This window comes from Gavialis gangeticus, unplaced genomic scaffold, assembly GCF_001723915.1.
Source record: "Gavialis gangeticus isolate Ggan-Ray unplaced genomic scaffold, GavGan_comp1, whole genome shotgun sequence".
NCBI classification, from domain to species: Eukaryota; Metazoa; Chordata; order Crocodylia; family Gavialidae; genus Gavialis; species Gavialis gangeticus.
In genome coordinates this window covers 9,916,694-9,932,660 of record NW_017729011.1, presented here as the reverse complement: position 1 = coordinate 9,932,660, position 15,967 = coordinate 9,916,694, and positions in this window count along the sequence as shown.

The following is a 15,967-nucleotide window of genomic DNA, read 5'->3' as shown; positions in this document are numbered from 1 at the left end:
CCCCCCCATGGCTGCCCCAGCTCCCAGTGCTTTAAAAAAAAGCTCCACTCACCAGGTGTTGCCAGGAAGGGGGAGGTCCCTGCTGCCCCCCACTGCCCTAAGCTGCATGGGATGCTCTTCCATGAGCCCCCTGACCCCCCACTCCTGAGAAAAAAAAAACAGAAAACCCCCCAGACTTACCAGCTCCTTCAGCAGCCTCAGGGCTTCAGGGGGCTTGTGCAGAGCCCCCCACATGGTGTGGGGCAGAAGGGGGCAGTGGGGATCACTCCCTGCTGGGCAGGAATGGAGAGTGCGGGGTTTTTTGATTTTTCTTAAAGGGCCAGAGCTGGGGCAGGCGAGGCAGCCATGGGAGGGGCTGGGAGAGCAGGGGGGGTTGGGGGGCTCGTGCAGAGCCCTCCACACAGCACGGGGCAGTAGCAGGCAGCACTCGATAAGTTAGGGGGTTTTTTTTCCAAGTGCCAGGAGCTGGGGCAGGTGGGACATCCATTTCCAGGCTGGGAGAGTGGGCGAGGGATGGGCCTTGGTGATTCGGAGATTCAGCTGATTCGCCACAGCCGAATCTCCAAATCAGAGTTGGCAGAATCGATTCAGGACAGTGATTCGAATCACCGAATTGAATCACTGCCCCCTGAATTGCCCGGACCTGAATCCGAAGTGAATACTAGCTGCTTCACACAGGCTCTCTGGAAATAACTAGTGCATCCTTTCTTGTGGTTCTTTCCAGAACTAGAAGTACAAAAAATGAAAAACATCTTTACAGAGCCAACAAGAGTTTTAGGCACGGGATTGTTTCAGCTGCTGTGTTAAGTGAGCCCATTTATCCATCTCTACTAATCATCACTCACTGATAAGAGGGATGTATATCAATGTTCCTCTTGCATTCTAGGAATTTTTCAGCTACATGATCATGCAGACAATCCATCAGCTTGTCTGTTGTCTGATATACAGAGAGAGGGAAAAAAGAGAGGATCCCTCAAAACAAAAAACAAAGCCAAAACTAAAGAAGTACCAGGCAAACCACTATACAGGATTTATCACAGACTTCTTGCCTTGAATCCAAACCAACAGCCAAAGAAACGACAAACTTAAGAGCTGAGAGATCCCCCAGGCTGTTCCCTGACTTCTTGTAAATGATGTAAGAGTTTGCCTCCAGCTTGGGGCTGCGTTCAAAACGCCATTCTGTTTTCCCAGTTAGCCCCAAGGTCTTCAAACACTCCCATGTGAATGACTCCATGCACCCCTGGGGTATCTCACAGGTGCAGGGATGCTAGGGGCCGTCACAAAGTAAAATTCACAGAGAACTTGTTCCATCAAAGTGACTATCTTGGCGAGAGATGCCATCAAAGCAAGACAGACTACAGCGTTGGTACTATTTAGGTAAAACTGGAATCATGCTTCAATAGCAACATGAAATACATAGCACTTTAAGGAAAACATTCACTATATAACAACAAACGGCAGATTTTCAAGGTGCCGTGGACCTAAATCCCACCCCAAAATATAAACCTCTCATTTCAATCTCTTTTCTTCTCTTATGGGGAAATTAGCCTGACCTGATTCCTCACTGAAATCATCACACATGAAAATAAAACCAAACCCAGGCTGCCCTCTCCCCAACCCCACCCAGCCCTTAGACTTCCTCTGTTCCACCTAACCGACCATCTTGCCACGTCCCAAACTCAAACTCCCTTCAATCCACCACCCCCTCTCCCTTCAATCCATCTGCTCCCCCACCAGATTAGAAACCCACCTAATCAGGTGCTCTTGCTTCGCCAAGCCCTACAACAGGTAATGGCAGCAAGAAGCTTGAGCTTCAGATGTTGCCTCTTGTGGGTGGAGGAGGGACATGTCTGTGGGGAAGGGGAGGTTGTTCTGAGTTGGCCTCTCAGAAGTCTGTAACCCTTACCTGTGCCTTCCCCAAAGGATTCAGGGACTGCAGGTGTAATTACAAGATCCTCACCCCTCAAGCAGCTGCCAAAGGTACTGAGCCCACCAGATAACCTCCAGCCCCTCTAGGAGGTACACCCAGCAGCAACAGATAGTATTGCAGCCTGCATTATCCACAATGGAGCTTATCTGTAGGATGCTATTGGTAGGTTTTAGACACACCGTCCGCAGTGCCCAGCTACTGCTATTGTTTCTTTCCTGTATCTGTCTTTTTCCACCCTCCCCAACTTTCTTTCCCTTCCCCCTCGCTGACCTGCTCTTCCCTTTCAGTGGTAGCAAAAGGGAAAAATAAGCTAAGTAGTCTTCTTTTCTGCTCAGTGCAAGGTTGGTGGCTGTGAGAAGTGATAGTGGAGAAAGTACCCCATACTACTTCATTCCCAAGAGGGTGGGAGAAAAAAACATAAACCAAAAAAAAACCCTTGTAGGGCCATATGAAGGCTGCCTTTGCCATCCATAGCAGGACTACTTTTTCACTCAGCGCTTTCTTCCACTTAGTGATATAGCGATGGCAAGGTGGTTGTAATCACTCGTGCTTTTCCATTAAAGACCTGAGCTTATCAATTCTGGATAAAATACAAGCATTTCAAACTTCTGCCTGAAACCAAAGCACATATCAAACCGTGTATAAAATTAAAAATGAAATGGTTTTCATCGGGTTTTTTTAAATTTTCATGCCACCTCTACACTAACTGGCTTTGGCCTTAAATGGCAAAATATTTCAAAATGGATTCACAGCAAAATCTTTGGGGAAAGATTCCCAACGTTTTTATAGAGACAGAAGATGAAGAATAAAATCTAGAGGATTACCCAGCTGACCATATGATGCTTCTCTAAACGATCTTCCAGCCCTAGAGTTCCTTCATGCCAAGTTGGTTGTCTGTGAATAGTAGAATTGCCATACCTTCATTAAATAGTATAGAAGGCTAGAAAGGGTGTACAAGGTTACATGTATAGATCTATTTGAGTAGCAGAAGCAAAAAGCTGCATAGTTTCTGACCATCTCAGCAGAAAACCCTGTTCAGAGAAGAATTTGAAGACCTCAGTGGTGCCTCTTGACTCCCATCTGTTTTCAGAGTCTGTTTTCTAGAAGTCTTTTGCAAACTATTAGCACATTGAATATCCAGCTCAGGGCTACAATATGTGTGTGTCTGTGTGTGTGTGTTAATTCCAAAGTAAATGCTTTTGCCCCAAGAAACATGCAACACAATAACCTAATTTGAGTTAAGCTTATTTTAATCTTTTGGGGCTTTTTGTTGTTTTGATCTGGTCCCAGAAGTGGAAGTCTGGTTTAAGTAAAGCAATTTTTTTTTGTTCTCTTTCTGGGATTTGCTCACCATGAACCAGATTCCTGGAGCTGACAAGTGCTGTTTTATGCTACTTGCATTGCCACCTGCATAGCCAGAGTGAGATTTAAAAGGCCAACTTCCGTGTTGGTAAAAGCAACATGCAAGGAGAGAAGCTGTGTTCAATATTGACTGAGAGGAGATTTGCTTTCTTTGCTCACTTTAATTTACTGCAGCATCCTGCCTTATTTGCCCTCTGACCCACACACACACCTCCTGGACAATGGGTTTCCTATTTGTGACCTATTTCCTTAATATACCCTACAAGCTCTCCTGCCTCATATGCTCTGTTCAGTGAAGCTTTTTACTTATGGGTACCTCCTTGGTGAATGATGCAGGGGTATAAATGCAGCCTTTTCCTTACTAAGTAATGGGAAAGCGATGGATCTTTGTCAGTGTCCCCAGCAGCTGAAATTTCAAGTGTAAGCTGTAGGCAACATGACTTTCAAACAGAGAACTGAGGAAAGCTCTGCCAGGGAGGCCAACTGACCACCAATGTTCATTTTACAGTCCTGGCTACACCATTTGCTTAGTAGACAAAATGAGGCTAGACACTAGACAAGGAACTCCACTACTGGACTGAATGCCACACTTCAGATCTCATACACAGCGGGTGTGTCTACATATGTGCCCGACTTGCTTTAGCAAGTACTATATGACTGTGCAGTAACCACCGGTACTGATCAATCCCGGCACTGCATGGTTTGCTTCTCACTCTACTGCGCAGTAGCAATGAGCTACTGTGCAGTAGCGGCAGCATCACGGTTCATGCCTGCAGATGCTACATCACTGTAGCTTGTCACCACAGCAACATAGCAGCCACCCAGCCCATGGGTGGACCAAGAACACAATCCAGGAATCCTGATTCGAAGACTCTTGCTTTAGTAACACATAAGAATTAAAGAAAATGTGATAAAAGATGTAGAAAAATGAGATTTATTTGATGCTGAGTTCAGTAGCATCTGAGCTGGAAATTTATCCAGTACCGATGAGATGATTTAGATGCAAAATTTAAGTTTGGGGACCAAGGGTCAAAGGGCAAAAAAATCTGAACAGCTCCTAAGAAGGCTCATCGAACAGCATTGTAATGCCATAGTTACCTGTGTATACATGGGGCCCACTGAAAGGGGGGTGGGGGGCAGGGAAGAGAACAAATAATCTCTTTGTAGAAAAAAATATAAGCAAACTATGCACTGTAAGTACGCAAGTTGTTCGGAAAAATGAGGTCTGACATTAGACCTCAATCAAATACTCCACTATGGTCTAACACCTAGAAAACACAGACATTACAAAAACCACATTGTGTTTTTCTGGACTTCTTATTCCTTCACAGTTTTATCACTATTTAGTGAACAAATGAAGTAATATTTTTTTAAAAGGTCAAATGTTATTAAAGGTGAGTGGGATCTTTCCTCAACCCATCTTTCCCCAACCCCTTCGAGGTCAACTGATTCAGAAAATCAAAGTGAATGAGTGTACTGGGTTACAATGAACAGAAAAAAAAAGATGACTAAGACCTTGATGTGTAATATGTCTGTACTTTAGCTAGACATACAACTTTTTAAAATTCAAAATAGGAGTTTGGTGACTCAAAACTATGGAGACCTTCCCAAACAGAGCAGAGCAATAAATACCACATTATAATATTTGGGGGCAGGGTAAGTATGTTTAAACAAAGCTGTTTATTTTCTTTGCCATAAAAAAGAACTATACAGTTGAGTTTTATGTTGTCAAATGAGACATTAGCTAATAAATACCCAGGACTCCCTCCCTCTTATGTTGAGACCTATTGTATCTAAATCACCTATTTTCACCCACAGCGGGTAAAATAAAATTGAGGGACTGTAAATAAGATGGCTTTTATGACTAGAGTTTGGCTTTGTTTTAAAAAAATAGCAGCTCTTTTCAACGTTAATGGGCTGGAAATGGCTAATCTATAGTTAGGGAGGAATTGCTTACATGCTACTAGGCAAGGGTAATGGCTGCCAGATGGGCCAACTTGCTGGGGATTGAACAGGTGACCTCCGGGGCTAAAAGCATGAGCTGCTCAAGCTCCCCAGCTAGGCTGTGACAGACTCAAATTCTTGTGAACCAGGCACAGAGGTGGGGTCATGTTCTACCCTGTAGGGGATACACAGAGCAACAAATGGCATTGAGGCCAATGAAGTCTGGCATTTTTACAAACCAAATTAATCCCTGGTACAACAGTGCTGAATTCAGATTCCCAGGTATTTATAATTAGACCCATCTTTGCAAATTGCATAGTTGTGGCTAACTGGGTTTGCTGCTCTGAGTAGGAGGTGGACAACAGAGTATCCTAAAATACCAAAAAAGGAGTGGTTAAACTGAATATTTAGCCACCAGTTTAAGAAGAGATGTCTACATCAGATTACCTCTTAGTATCCAAGAATCTGAAGTATTTTGCTTTTAGCCTAATCCAGACTTGGGCAAAAGTGAAGTGTTATTTATTTATTTACTTATTTATTTATTTGATTTTTGCTAGATAACATGCATAAATAGGGTTCTTCTCAGTAAGGGCAAAGTAAGGATTGGGAAAGGAAGCAGATTTTGGCCAAGCAACAAAAAAACTTGACCCAGAAAAAGATGGAGAGGGGGATTATTGTGCATAAACATTTCCTTCCATCTTGAAGGGAAACAGCAGAAGCAAAAATCCACAGCAAGACCATGAAACATTCGGTCTCTAGCAAGATTAAAGAGGGGCACAGACAGAATTGACCATTTTCGCCCAATTCAGCCACAGAAAACAGTTTACATTTGTAACCAAATACAAATGCATGGCTCCAGACAGCTTAAAAAATAGCTGATCTGGTGAAAATCTCACCCCTCATTGCATGAGGTATCAGATGAAGATGTTTCAAAATGTAGCATCTTCTGTAACTTATGTCCCAAAGCTCCCAGCCTGCCATTGTTTTCAGAATGGGAGCCGGGAAAGGGAGAGGAGGGAGTCCAATCTGGGGGGTTTTCAGCTCCCCCCAGCCCCGTCCCTGCCGGAGGGTGGGGCAGATATATTGGAGCCCCCTGTTGAGGTAGGGGGTCTCCATTTCACCCACCCCACCCTTCAGCACCAGCTGGGGAACCCCAAGAATGAGCTCTATACGCTGCTTTTCCTGCTCCCAGTCTGAAAAGAGCCAGCACTGGTGGAGTCGTGGTTGTTGTTCTGGGAACCTGGCTGCAGGCTCCCAGCCCCAGTGATATTCTCCTCCCCACAGAGCCAACAGTGCACTTCTGTTTGCTCTGGGGTAACACTGTGACTTGGAACGCTCTGCAGAAAAGATTCTAGGTTACGGCTGGGAGCTGCACTTGTCTGCAGCCACAGTTTTTAACGTGATTTTACAAAAGGTAGGATTAAGTTGCGTTTGCTTGACAGTGTATGAAGATGACTCACTTCCTAATGAAAGGGCTAGATTATGCAAGTCAGACCTATAGGGTAAGTTAGTAAAGCAGTAGTCCCATAGGGACCTACCTTTGCTAGCATACATAAGGGGCTCACTGTCTCAAACACTCAGGCTTCAACCTTTCTCTCAGGAACTAATTTTCTTACAGTTAAAACTGAAGTTAGAAGAGAACTGTTAGATTGCAGAGTTCATATTCCCAGCAAGTCAGGTTGATTTCCTATACTGGGAGTGTGTCTACATGAGACATTTACAGTAGAGCCACCTAATTAGCTCCACAGTAAATGTCTCAGCATCTACATGTGCGGCCCTATTAGGTCAACTAATTAACTCTACAGCAGGTTAGTATTTATAAATACCAGTACTATCCTACTGCAGAGGGGTTTTTTTTTACCTGACAACATCACACAAGTAGATGCTGACCCAGCTGGCTGGGGTATGAAGGTGCTTCAGTCTGGAGGGTGCCTGCCGGCTAGCCCCACACTGGAGCACCCTTGTGCCCCAGATAGCCTCTCTGCAGCACGTTAAGCTGAGCAGGAGCAGCCCTGGGCTGGCAGGCTGCTGCCCGGGGACCCCTGCAAAGCAGGGCTGTTCTGACCTGGCTCAGTGTGCTGTGGTCCCAGGTGCATGTTCAAACGGTGTGCCCAGGAACAATAAACTCTGGCATGATATGCGCTGGAGTGTACTGCTTTGAATTAATTGCATGTGTAGACCTGGAGGACCTACAGGGATTTCCTAAAGTTTTGTCCATTCTGATTTTAAAGGCCTTGAGAAATGGGGCTTAGAGACTACTGTATTCCATAACCAAACAAATGCCTTTCACCATTATAGTCTGATCATTTCATTCCTATATTCCTACAGTATCAATGTCCCCAGTTGTGCCCTCTACCATGGGGAAAAAAATAAAATAAAGGATGGGATAGAATGACACGGGAGAAAATCCTCAGCAAGGTGCACTCTGTAGTGTCTACCCATGTATTCGACGGTGCAAAGAGTTGCATGGTTGGCCTGTCCCTGGGAAATCAAAGGGTTTTGCCTCAAGAAACTGGAAATTCTAGCCCCACTCCCCCCCGGCCCCCCATACTCCCCACCGCCCATGTCCAGATCTATGGGAATGTGCTGGAGGATAGGGTCATCAGCTCCTAAGGTAAGGAGAAGATGGCAAAGTAATTTTCATTCTTACCCCATTAAACACTTTTGAGATACTATACTTCTTCTTTCTGATTCCACCTGCTCATACTGACATCTCTCATCAAGTTTCCAATGCTCCTCTAGGTCATGATCTCAGTTTGATCTAACACCATGTTCTGATTGCTTGCTCTTCTTGGTACTTGAAGTCACAGATGGGCAGGTTAATATATGGCAATTCTTATCTTTCTGTATTAGAACTTCTCTGTCTCCCACCTTATTTTGTTGAAAGTGCACAGCAGATCATTTGGATGACAGGAAAACTCCCCTTCTCTTTAGTTCCCACCCAGTTTGAACACATGCTACAAGTATAAATCAGATCTTCAGTATAAATAGAACCTACCAGATCCAAACAGACTCATCACCAAGCTATTTTTATCAGTGTTCTGTAAATCTCAAACCATCCACCTTGGTGTAATGCATGCCAGCAAAATGTGGGCCTTTTTTCATGCTAAGAACTGGCCTACATAAAGGAATATTGACCTCCAACAGTCCTGGAGGTACTCATTTCACCAAAGTAGTAGAGACTTGTTGTTCAAAACCCACTTTCAGCCCAAAGAGGATCAATTCTACATTCATCTTTCATTTGGTCAAACCTCTTAATTGTGTCTTCTTTTTGCTTATACGTGGCGCTAGAAGGCTTACCTGATTCTCCCTTCCACAGCTATCTTTCCAGATCCTTGCAGAGATTTATGATTGTATCAAATCTTCCTTTGCTTGGATCATTTGTTCCCACATGGACATAATCAATGGGAAAGCCCCAGCATTCTTTAGGATATTTATAGCTTTGGACCACTATTATAGCATTATAGCCATGAGGTCATTGTTATATCAGGAGATCCTTAGGGACGTCTCACCATCAGGAATTTTTTTTCAGGTACTCAGCCTAAAATTCACATACTTTCCTCCAATTACCCACAGGTATACCTCCACTTGAACCCTAGACATCTCCTTTTGCTTCTTAGTACTTATATGCTTGAAGATAAAGTATCTGATTCCCACTTAATCATTTTTAAACCAGTTATACATATTTTGTTCTTTTAATCTTTTTCTCATAAATCAACCCCTTTGGCCCCTTTTACCAAAGATAGGAATGTTTTTGTATGGCTATGAAAGTGAAATATGAAATATTCATCTGTTACAAAATAGCTTGTATCTGATTTCAGTGAGAAGAGACAAGTGAGTTTAGAGATCACAGGAATATGGAAAGTCTAATGCCATCCATCAGGTAAAATTCCCATGAGCTGCTAGTCTCATGCCTCACATTCCCCGCTTCAAAATTCTTATAAAAGTTCCAGTGAGTCCAACTCCGAGCTAAGCAAAGGCCTATCCGAATGCAAAATAATGCACCTAATAATTCAAGTTGCTTCTGACCCTTGCCATTTGGGATCAGGGCATTTCCTTTCTTACACTTTCTTAAATGTGGTTTTAATCTGCTTAGAGTGCAGCAATCTAGATTTCAATCTGCAACGAGACAGAATTTAAAATAATTGCAAGTCTGTAACTCTAATGATTTTAAAGAAATGTTATGACACAGCTAATTTAATCCCATCTGCTTAAAGGAAAAGCAAAAGGAGCTCAGAATTAGGCAATATTGTGACTGGGCTTTGGGCAGGTGGAGATCCAGGACCTATGCTCACCAGAGCACCATGACTGCTTGATTGTAGGTATGCACATTGTTTTCAAGGTGAGAGGAAGGGCCCTGAACCCATGACTCCCCACCATACACTGGCCTCTTAAATAGACCTAATGGTGCTAGGGGGAAACACTACGTTTTCACAGAGGTGTAGGACCAGACACCTTCCTTCACAGGTTGACAAATTGCTCCTGGTCAGTGGAGCTTCACATCACTCCCAACCCAAGCCTTTGTTTAGATGGCATGAATAAACCCATAACATAGCAAATAATGTACATATTGTTATTACTGAGATTGATAACACAGCAAAGAAACAAAGACTTGAGTCTCCACAGAGCCCTCAATACCTGAACATTTGCAGAGGGTCACAAACATTAATTTTTTTTTTGTGGTGTGCATATATGTATTAGTTTTTTTTTTTTGTGGTGTGCATATATGTAATAGGAACTCACTCGGCATCATACACTCAGAAAATGGCTACCAAACCCTCAGGATCCTGCCGCCGCACAAAGAAGACAGTGGTGTGCATGAAATTATTTCCCAATAGCAAAGCCTTTTGAAGTGAAATAGCTCTAGCTTGCCTCAAAGAAGAGCAGAGGGGAAACGCACATACACATATACATACATGTGCATCGCCAGGACTGAACTGATCATCAGAACAGACCCAGATCTGAGCAGACCCATCTCACAGCCAACAAGGAATCCTGGAATTAGGTTCTAAAATGGCACCATTCTTAATGGCTTTTAAGTTGGATCACAAATCTAAAGATTCAGCATTAATACTTGTGCATATCCAAGGTTTAATCTACTATATATTCCTACTGCAAATATAAAATAAAATGATAGATTTCAATGTGTAATTAGCCAAATACTACACCATCACCTTTAAAAGACTTAAATAAAAATCCTGTTTCTTCCACTATCCCCTTGTTTATAGGAGTCAGTCATTTTCATCAAGCCAAACCTGGCGTGACTAGCTCTGATCCCAAGTTCAACAAAACCACTGCTGTGTTTATACATCCAGGGGGATCTTTCTAAGGAGGGGAAAAGCACCTCCAGTATGTTAATTCCAAAGGACTCGATGATTAATTAACTAATCTTGTAACACGTGCCAAGGGCTAAATCCTGGTAGATGAAACCTGAGCTAATGAATTAAAAACCTGAAAATTACTTTGGCTGCATAAGCCTGCTTTTTATTTCATCTAACCTTTCAATAATAATCCTTCATGATTTTTTTTTCCATGATGCTTAGACTTTCTGAGATATGTGACTCCTCTTGGATACAAGCTCCCTTGTTATTTTATTTCTTGGAAATATTTAGCAACGTCCCAGTAACTTTCTTGTTAAAAGTATATTTGCTTTTCCTGTCCTGAAGGTTTAAGTTGAGTTTTCCTCCCTGTGTGTAAGGGGCTTGGCTTATAACTGCATTTTTACTGCTGGGAGTAAACAAGACTAGGAGGAAGTTTGCCATATGTTGATATAATGATTATGTCATGTAGGGTGCCCCTCTGACATCATTCTAGAAGCACCCATTTTCTATAGCCAAAGAGGAGTAAACAAAGACAATAAAAATCAACCCAATCTTTTCTCTGTAACTTCAAAGGAACCCCAAATTCAAGTGCATTATGGAAGCTTTAGTATTTGAAAGAGTGGCTTCCTATGTCAGTGGTTCTCAATCTCATTACACTTAGGGTGTAGACAGAAGTGTAGCTTCCTGGTCTAACTCATGGCACTTCACAGAAAGTGCCATGAGCTAGACTGTTCCTTATGGATGGGGGAATCAATTTTGGAGCTGATCCAGGGACAGAAACTATGCCTCTGCAGCCTCTTCTCCTAACTCTGCTACTCTGCCCCCTCCCAGCCCCCAGTGCTGTCTCAGCATGGGAGAGAGCTTGCGAACCATGTACAGGTGCTTTTATACCTAATAGTACTGATATTGTACAACACCTTTAATAGGATCTTGCATCACCCTAGTTGAGAGATACTGGGCTCATCTACATGTTCATTAATGCACCTTAGATACTGCACATTTAGTTTAGGACTTGTTTAATAAAGTACTAACTGAATGCACGGTAACTAGAGTTACTGCACAGTAGCACCGGCACACAGTTATTTTGTGACGCTAACTGCACATCAGCCTAAAAGCACTGCACAGTAAGCTATTAGCACAGTTTTTAACCATCATGTTACCATGCAGTGTTATTAGGCTAATGCACAGTAAGCACCTCATGCAGACGCATCCACTGTCCTAGACTGTGGAGAGAAGAGTCTGATAAAAAGCTGCTGTTTAAATATTTTTTTTTTCCTGGGAAGTGATTAGATATCCTGGGGTGATGAGTTCTACAGATACACAGAGATGAGGAGGCAAATTAATTAAAGAAGAGACTGAAAAATCCATTCCCAAATTAATTAAAAACCTGAGCCTTGAGTTCAGTTAATTATCATTAGTGATCTCTTCATGTTTATTATTCAGATTTGGTTGGGACAACCATGTGGTATTTGTGAATGTTTGTAAATCCCAAAAGCATTTGATGGTTTTTACCATAAAAATAATCTTCCAAAAACTTGTATCAGACTTATTCATTATTATCTCTTTTTTTACTATTTCCCCATTTAACATTTCTGATAGTCAGAGAGCAGAAGCAATATCAAAGAAACTGAAGGTTTTCTTTTTACAATGGAGACAAAGCATTTGGATATTCAGAATACATTCACAATCAATTCTGTAAACTAATCTGTCCTTGACCTATCTTATGACCTTGGGCAAGGCACTTCATCTCTGCGTACCTCCATTTCTCATCCCATTCTTTGTCCTTCTTGGCTACTTAGATATTAAGATCTTCAGGACAGGCATGGTCTCTCACTTTGTGATTACATAGGGCCTAGCATAGTGGGGACCTGAGCTTTAGGTGCCACTGTAATATAAATAATGAATAAAGATCTTTCTCTAGATCATGAGGACCAGCTTTGCTTTCTTCTCCACTTAAGTTCTCCATATGCAAAAGTTTGGGGAAGAAAAGGGAGACCTCCCCTCTTGGTCTCTCCAACAGAAGTCTTATGGAAAGAACAAGAAACATGTAGAAAGGAAATGAAAAGGAAATCAGGAATGTATACTGTAAGGAATTCCTCTCACATATGACAAGATACCAAATGGATAAAACCACAAGTGAGGCAGCACAAGCTGACATATTATTGCCTGGATTGGATCAGGTGGCCTGGAACTGGCATGGGGGAAATGATACTAACAGGGCTACATGACCACTTTAGACTAAGAGGCATCAGAAACACCGAAAAAACATTTTGCTTCATCTGAAATCCCACCCCCCCAGTTTTGTAGGCCTGCAGAAAGAAAACAACATATCTAATGATATTTCTAAGTCGACCAAGTTTACAAATAATCCTTTCAGCATGTATGGGGAGGGACAAGCACTCCTGTTATGAACTGTTCTTGTAGACTTTGCATGGAGGAATGAAAGTTATTGTTGGCAAACCTCAGGTTTAAGCCCCTTGTGTCAGGGAATCTTGCAAAGGAGTGGGATAGAGTAATGCACAAAAAAGTGCAAGACCCTTTGCAGGCTCGGAATAGTCAGTCTTTCTCCTACACACACACACACACACACACACACGTGCGTGTGCACGCGCGCACACGCATGCACATATTTATTCCCCACATTGATGTTCTGCTATTTTGGCTAACCCCTCCACCCCAACTCCTCCGCTGTCAGCTCTATAAAATAATACCTAAGTGTATAATACTTCAGAAATTGGGCAGTGTGGTCAGAAGTTAAAAACCCACTATTTTAAATTCTCTGGAAAAAAAAAAAGTTATAGATTCTATATTTAAATAAAGGTTAGAACAATAAAGCTACAGGGTTTTTCCACAGTGACTCTCACCTTCTCAGACAGTAAATGCTGAGTAACTTTTTGTCCCTCCTCACACTTTGCTGCTTCCCACACCTCGGCGAAAGGGCTCCGTGTTCCCTCTTGTTTACTGAATGTCTGTAGTGATGTCAGGATATGCCACAAGGCCTCTCTTTTAGAGAGACCACTCCACTTGTTACAGAGCAAAAAAAAAAAAAGCGGGGGGGGGTAGACAGACACGGCAACAGTCACCCAGTATGGTCAGCATGGGTTGGATTATGGTCAAGGGCTTTTCTTTGCTGGTTCCAGACTGGTCTGGCAGAAGTTCAGTGAATCAAGGCCAACCTGGGGGTGTGGATGTGATGACAGTTAGGAGCAGTGTAATGTGTGTGCGCACAGGGGGAGGGCAGGGGATACTGAAATTTTTAGGTACCTGGAGTCACCGCAAGGATTCCCAAATCTCTAGTTTCATTAGGGTGTGTGCGCTTTTGAAAAACAGGTCATTTAAAAATGTGGTTGCACTGCTAGGTCTGTGCTTCTTTTTCCTCTCCAGCATGACAAGCATGATATAAATAACAACTAACAAATCTGTTAAATAAATGGGCAACCCTGTTGAACACACACAAATATGCACGGTCCAAAACAAGGCAACAGTAGCAGTATAATTTATTGAAGGGGAGGAATAGAAAGTTAGCAGTAATGAATGGCAGGTGGCCTGCCAGCCCACTGTCTCGATGCTAATCAGCTAAGAGATGGAGCTTTACCCATGTCGTGCTGGTTTTCCTGATATGCCAGATTGGGATTTACCACTTTTAACCATTCTCAATCCAGACTGGATCCCGTGCTTTCCAAATGCCTACAGTTTCTATACACTTGGGAATAAACAACATATATTAACGTCAACCTCATACGCCAAGTGCTGTGACGCCCACACTGGGAGCTTCCAGTACTGGGCCTCAGATGGAACTTACAACTGTCCAGTGATTTGGCTTGTCAGATCACTGGCATCAATTCACTTGCACGCATTGTCATTTTGAGGCCAGGAGGGCAATCTGCACCGCCCGCCCCCCCACCCCTTCCATGGAATGACTTTTTTTTTTTCCCTTGACAAGGCTAAACTGTCTGCTTACCGTTCCACATACACAGCAGCAGCAGCTGGAAGCATCTGGCATGGGACATATGGAATTTAATTTCCTGATATTTACATAGATTGAAACAATTCTGACTCCAGACTTCAGAAGGACTGTTGCACCAGACCTCCAGGCAAAAAAACGTTCAGTTCATTTCATTTTCCTCATGTTCTTTTGGCGAATGAGCTGGGAATAACAGTTTAAAGTCTGCACGGGCTTTAGTATGTTGAAAGACTCTGAAGTCCTTGATCTATAAGGCTTACTGTGTAAATGCTGCTTTTTGCTTTTGGGGGAATCCAAAAGGACTTTTAATAGCCCTAGCCACTTTAAAAATGTCCCTTTTCAATGACCTTCACTAGATTCGTGAAACAGGCCATTTGAGACTTGTGTAGATGTGGATGTTGATAAAAGTTTCTTTGTAAAAATAAAATAGTTCAAAATATTCAGGCACACAGGGGAGAATGAAAAGGGACAGGTCTAATGTTAACTACAGAACTGGCTGTGATTGCTACGCTACTGCACAGTGGGATGTTGAAACAGGGCATTCGTTGTCCTGAGACAGAGTAACGTGGGACCTTGTAAGGAGATACCAAATATATAAGAGTGAAGCCATGGGCTCTTCAGGTTCGTTGCCCTAATTTTTTTTCCAATCGTTTGCTCTCCATGGAAAAAGATGACCTCTCTAACCATTATGGAAACAAGAGTTGGTAGAGTCCTTGAACTTTATTATTTACAAAGACTCTCTAGCAATGACATTGGGTCATTCTTACTGCTACAAAAATGCTTTTGCAGCAAAGCGGGAAAGGATCCTGGGACCAACCAAAGAAAATCCTAATAAGCTCCAGCAGAATCTTAAAGGTTTCTGCAGAAGACTCCTTGCCTGGAAGCCATGGTTTAAGGTAAACCTCTCCTCATTATTCTTTTATAAAACCAGCTGGTGTAAGTGTGTATGGCATCATGGCACCCAGAAAACTATGTTAATTCCTAATATACTGGCATATCAGCCTACAATACAGATTTTGTACTAGTAAAAAGATTACAGCTGTATACTAGCTCATTAAAACAAGAAAACCAAAACACAGCAAAACAAAAAACCTTCAACAATTCTGACTGAACAGAAAAAAGCTTTCAAGTAATTATAATTATTTCTGGTCTTAATTTGTATTACAGTATCACAGAGATGTCACAATTAACATTCAGGCCTTATTCTGCTAGGCCCTGTACACCCTGAGAACAGATCATCCTTGAAGAGCAAGCAATTTAAATAAATAAGAAAGATAAAGAGTGAGATAGTGAAATGAAGTGAAGTGAAGTGAAGTGGCAGCTCAAGGTTCCTTAGCAAGTAAATGGCAGAGCTGGAAATATATAAATCAGATTTCCAGACCATCTGTCTAGTAAACTATGCTGTCTTTCATAGTTTCATAGTTAGTAGGGTCGGAAGGGACCCGA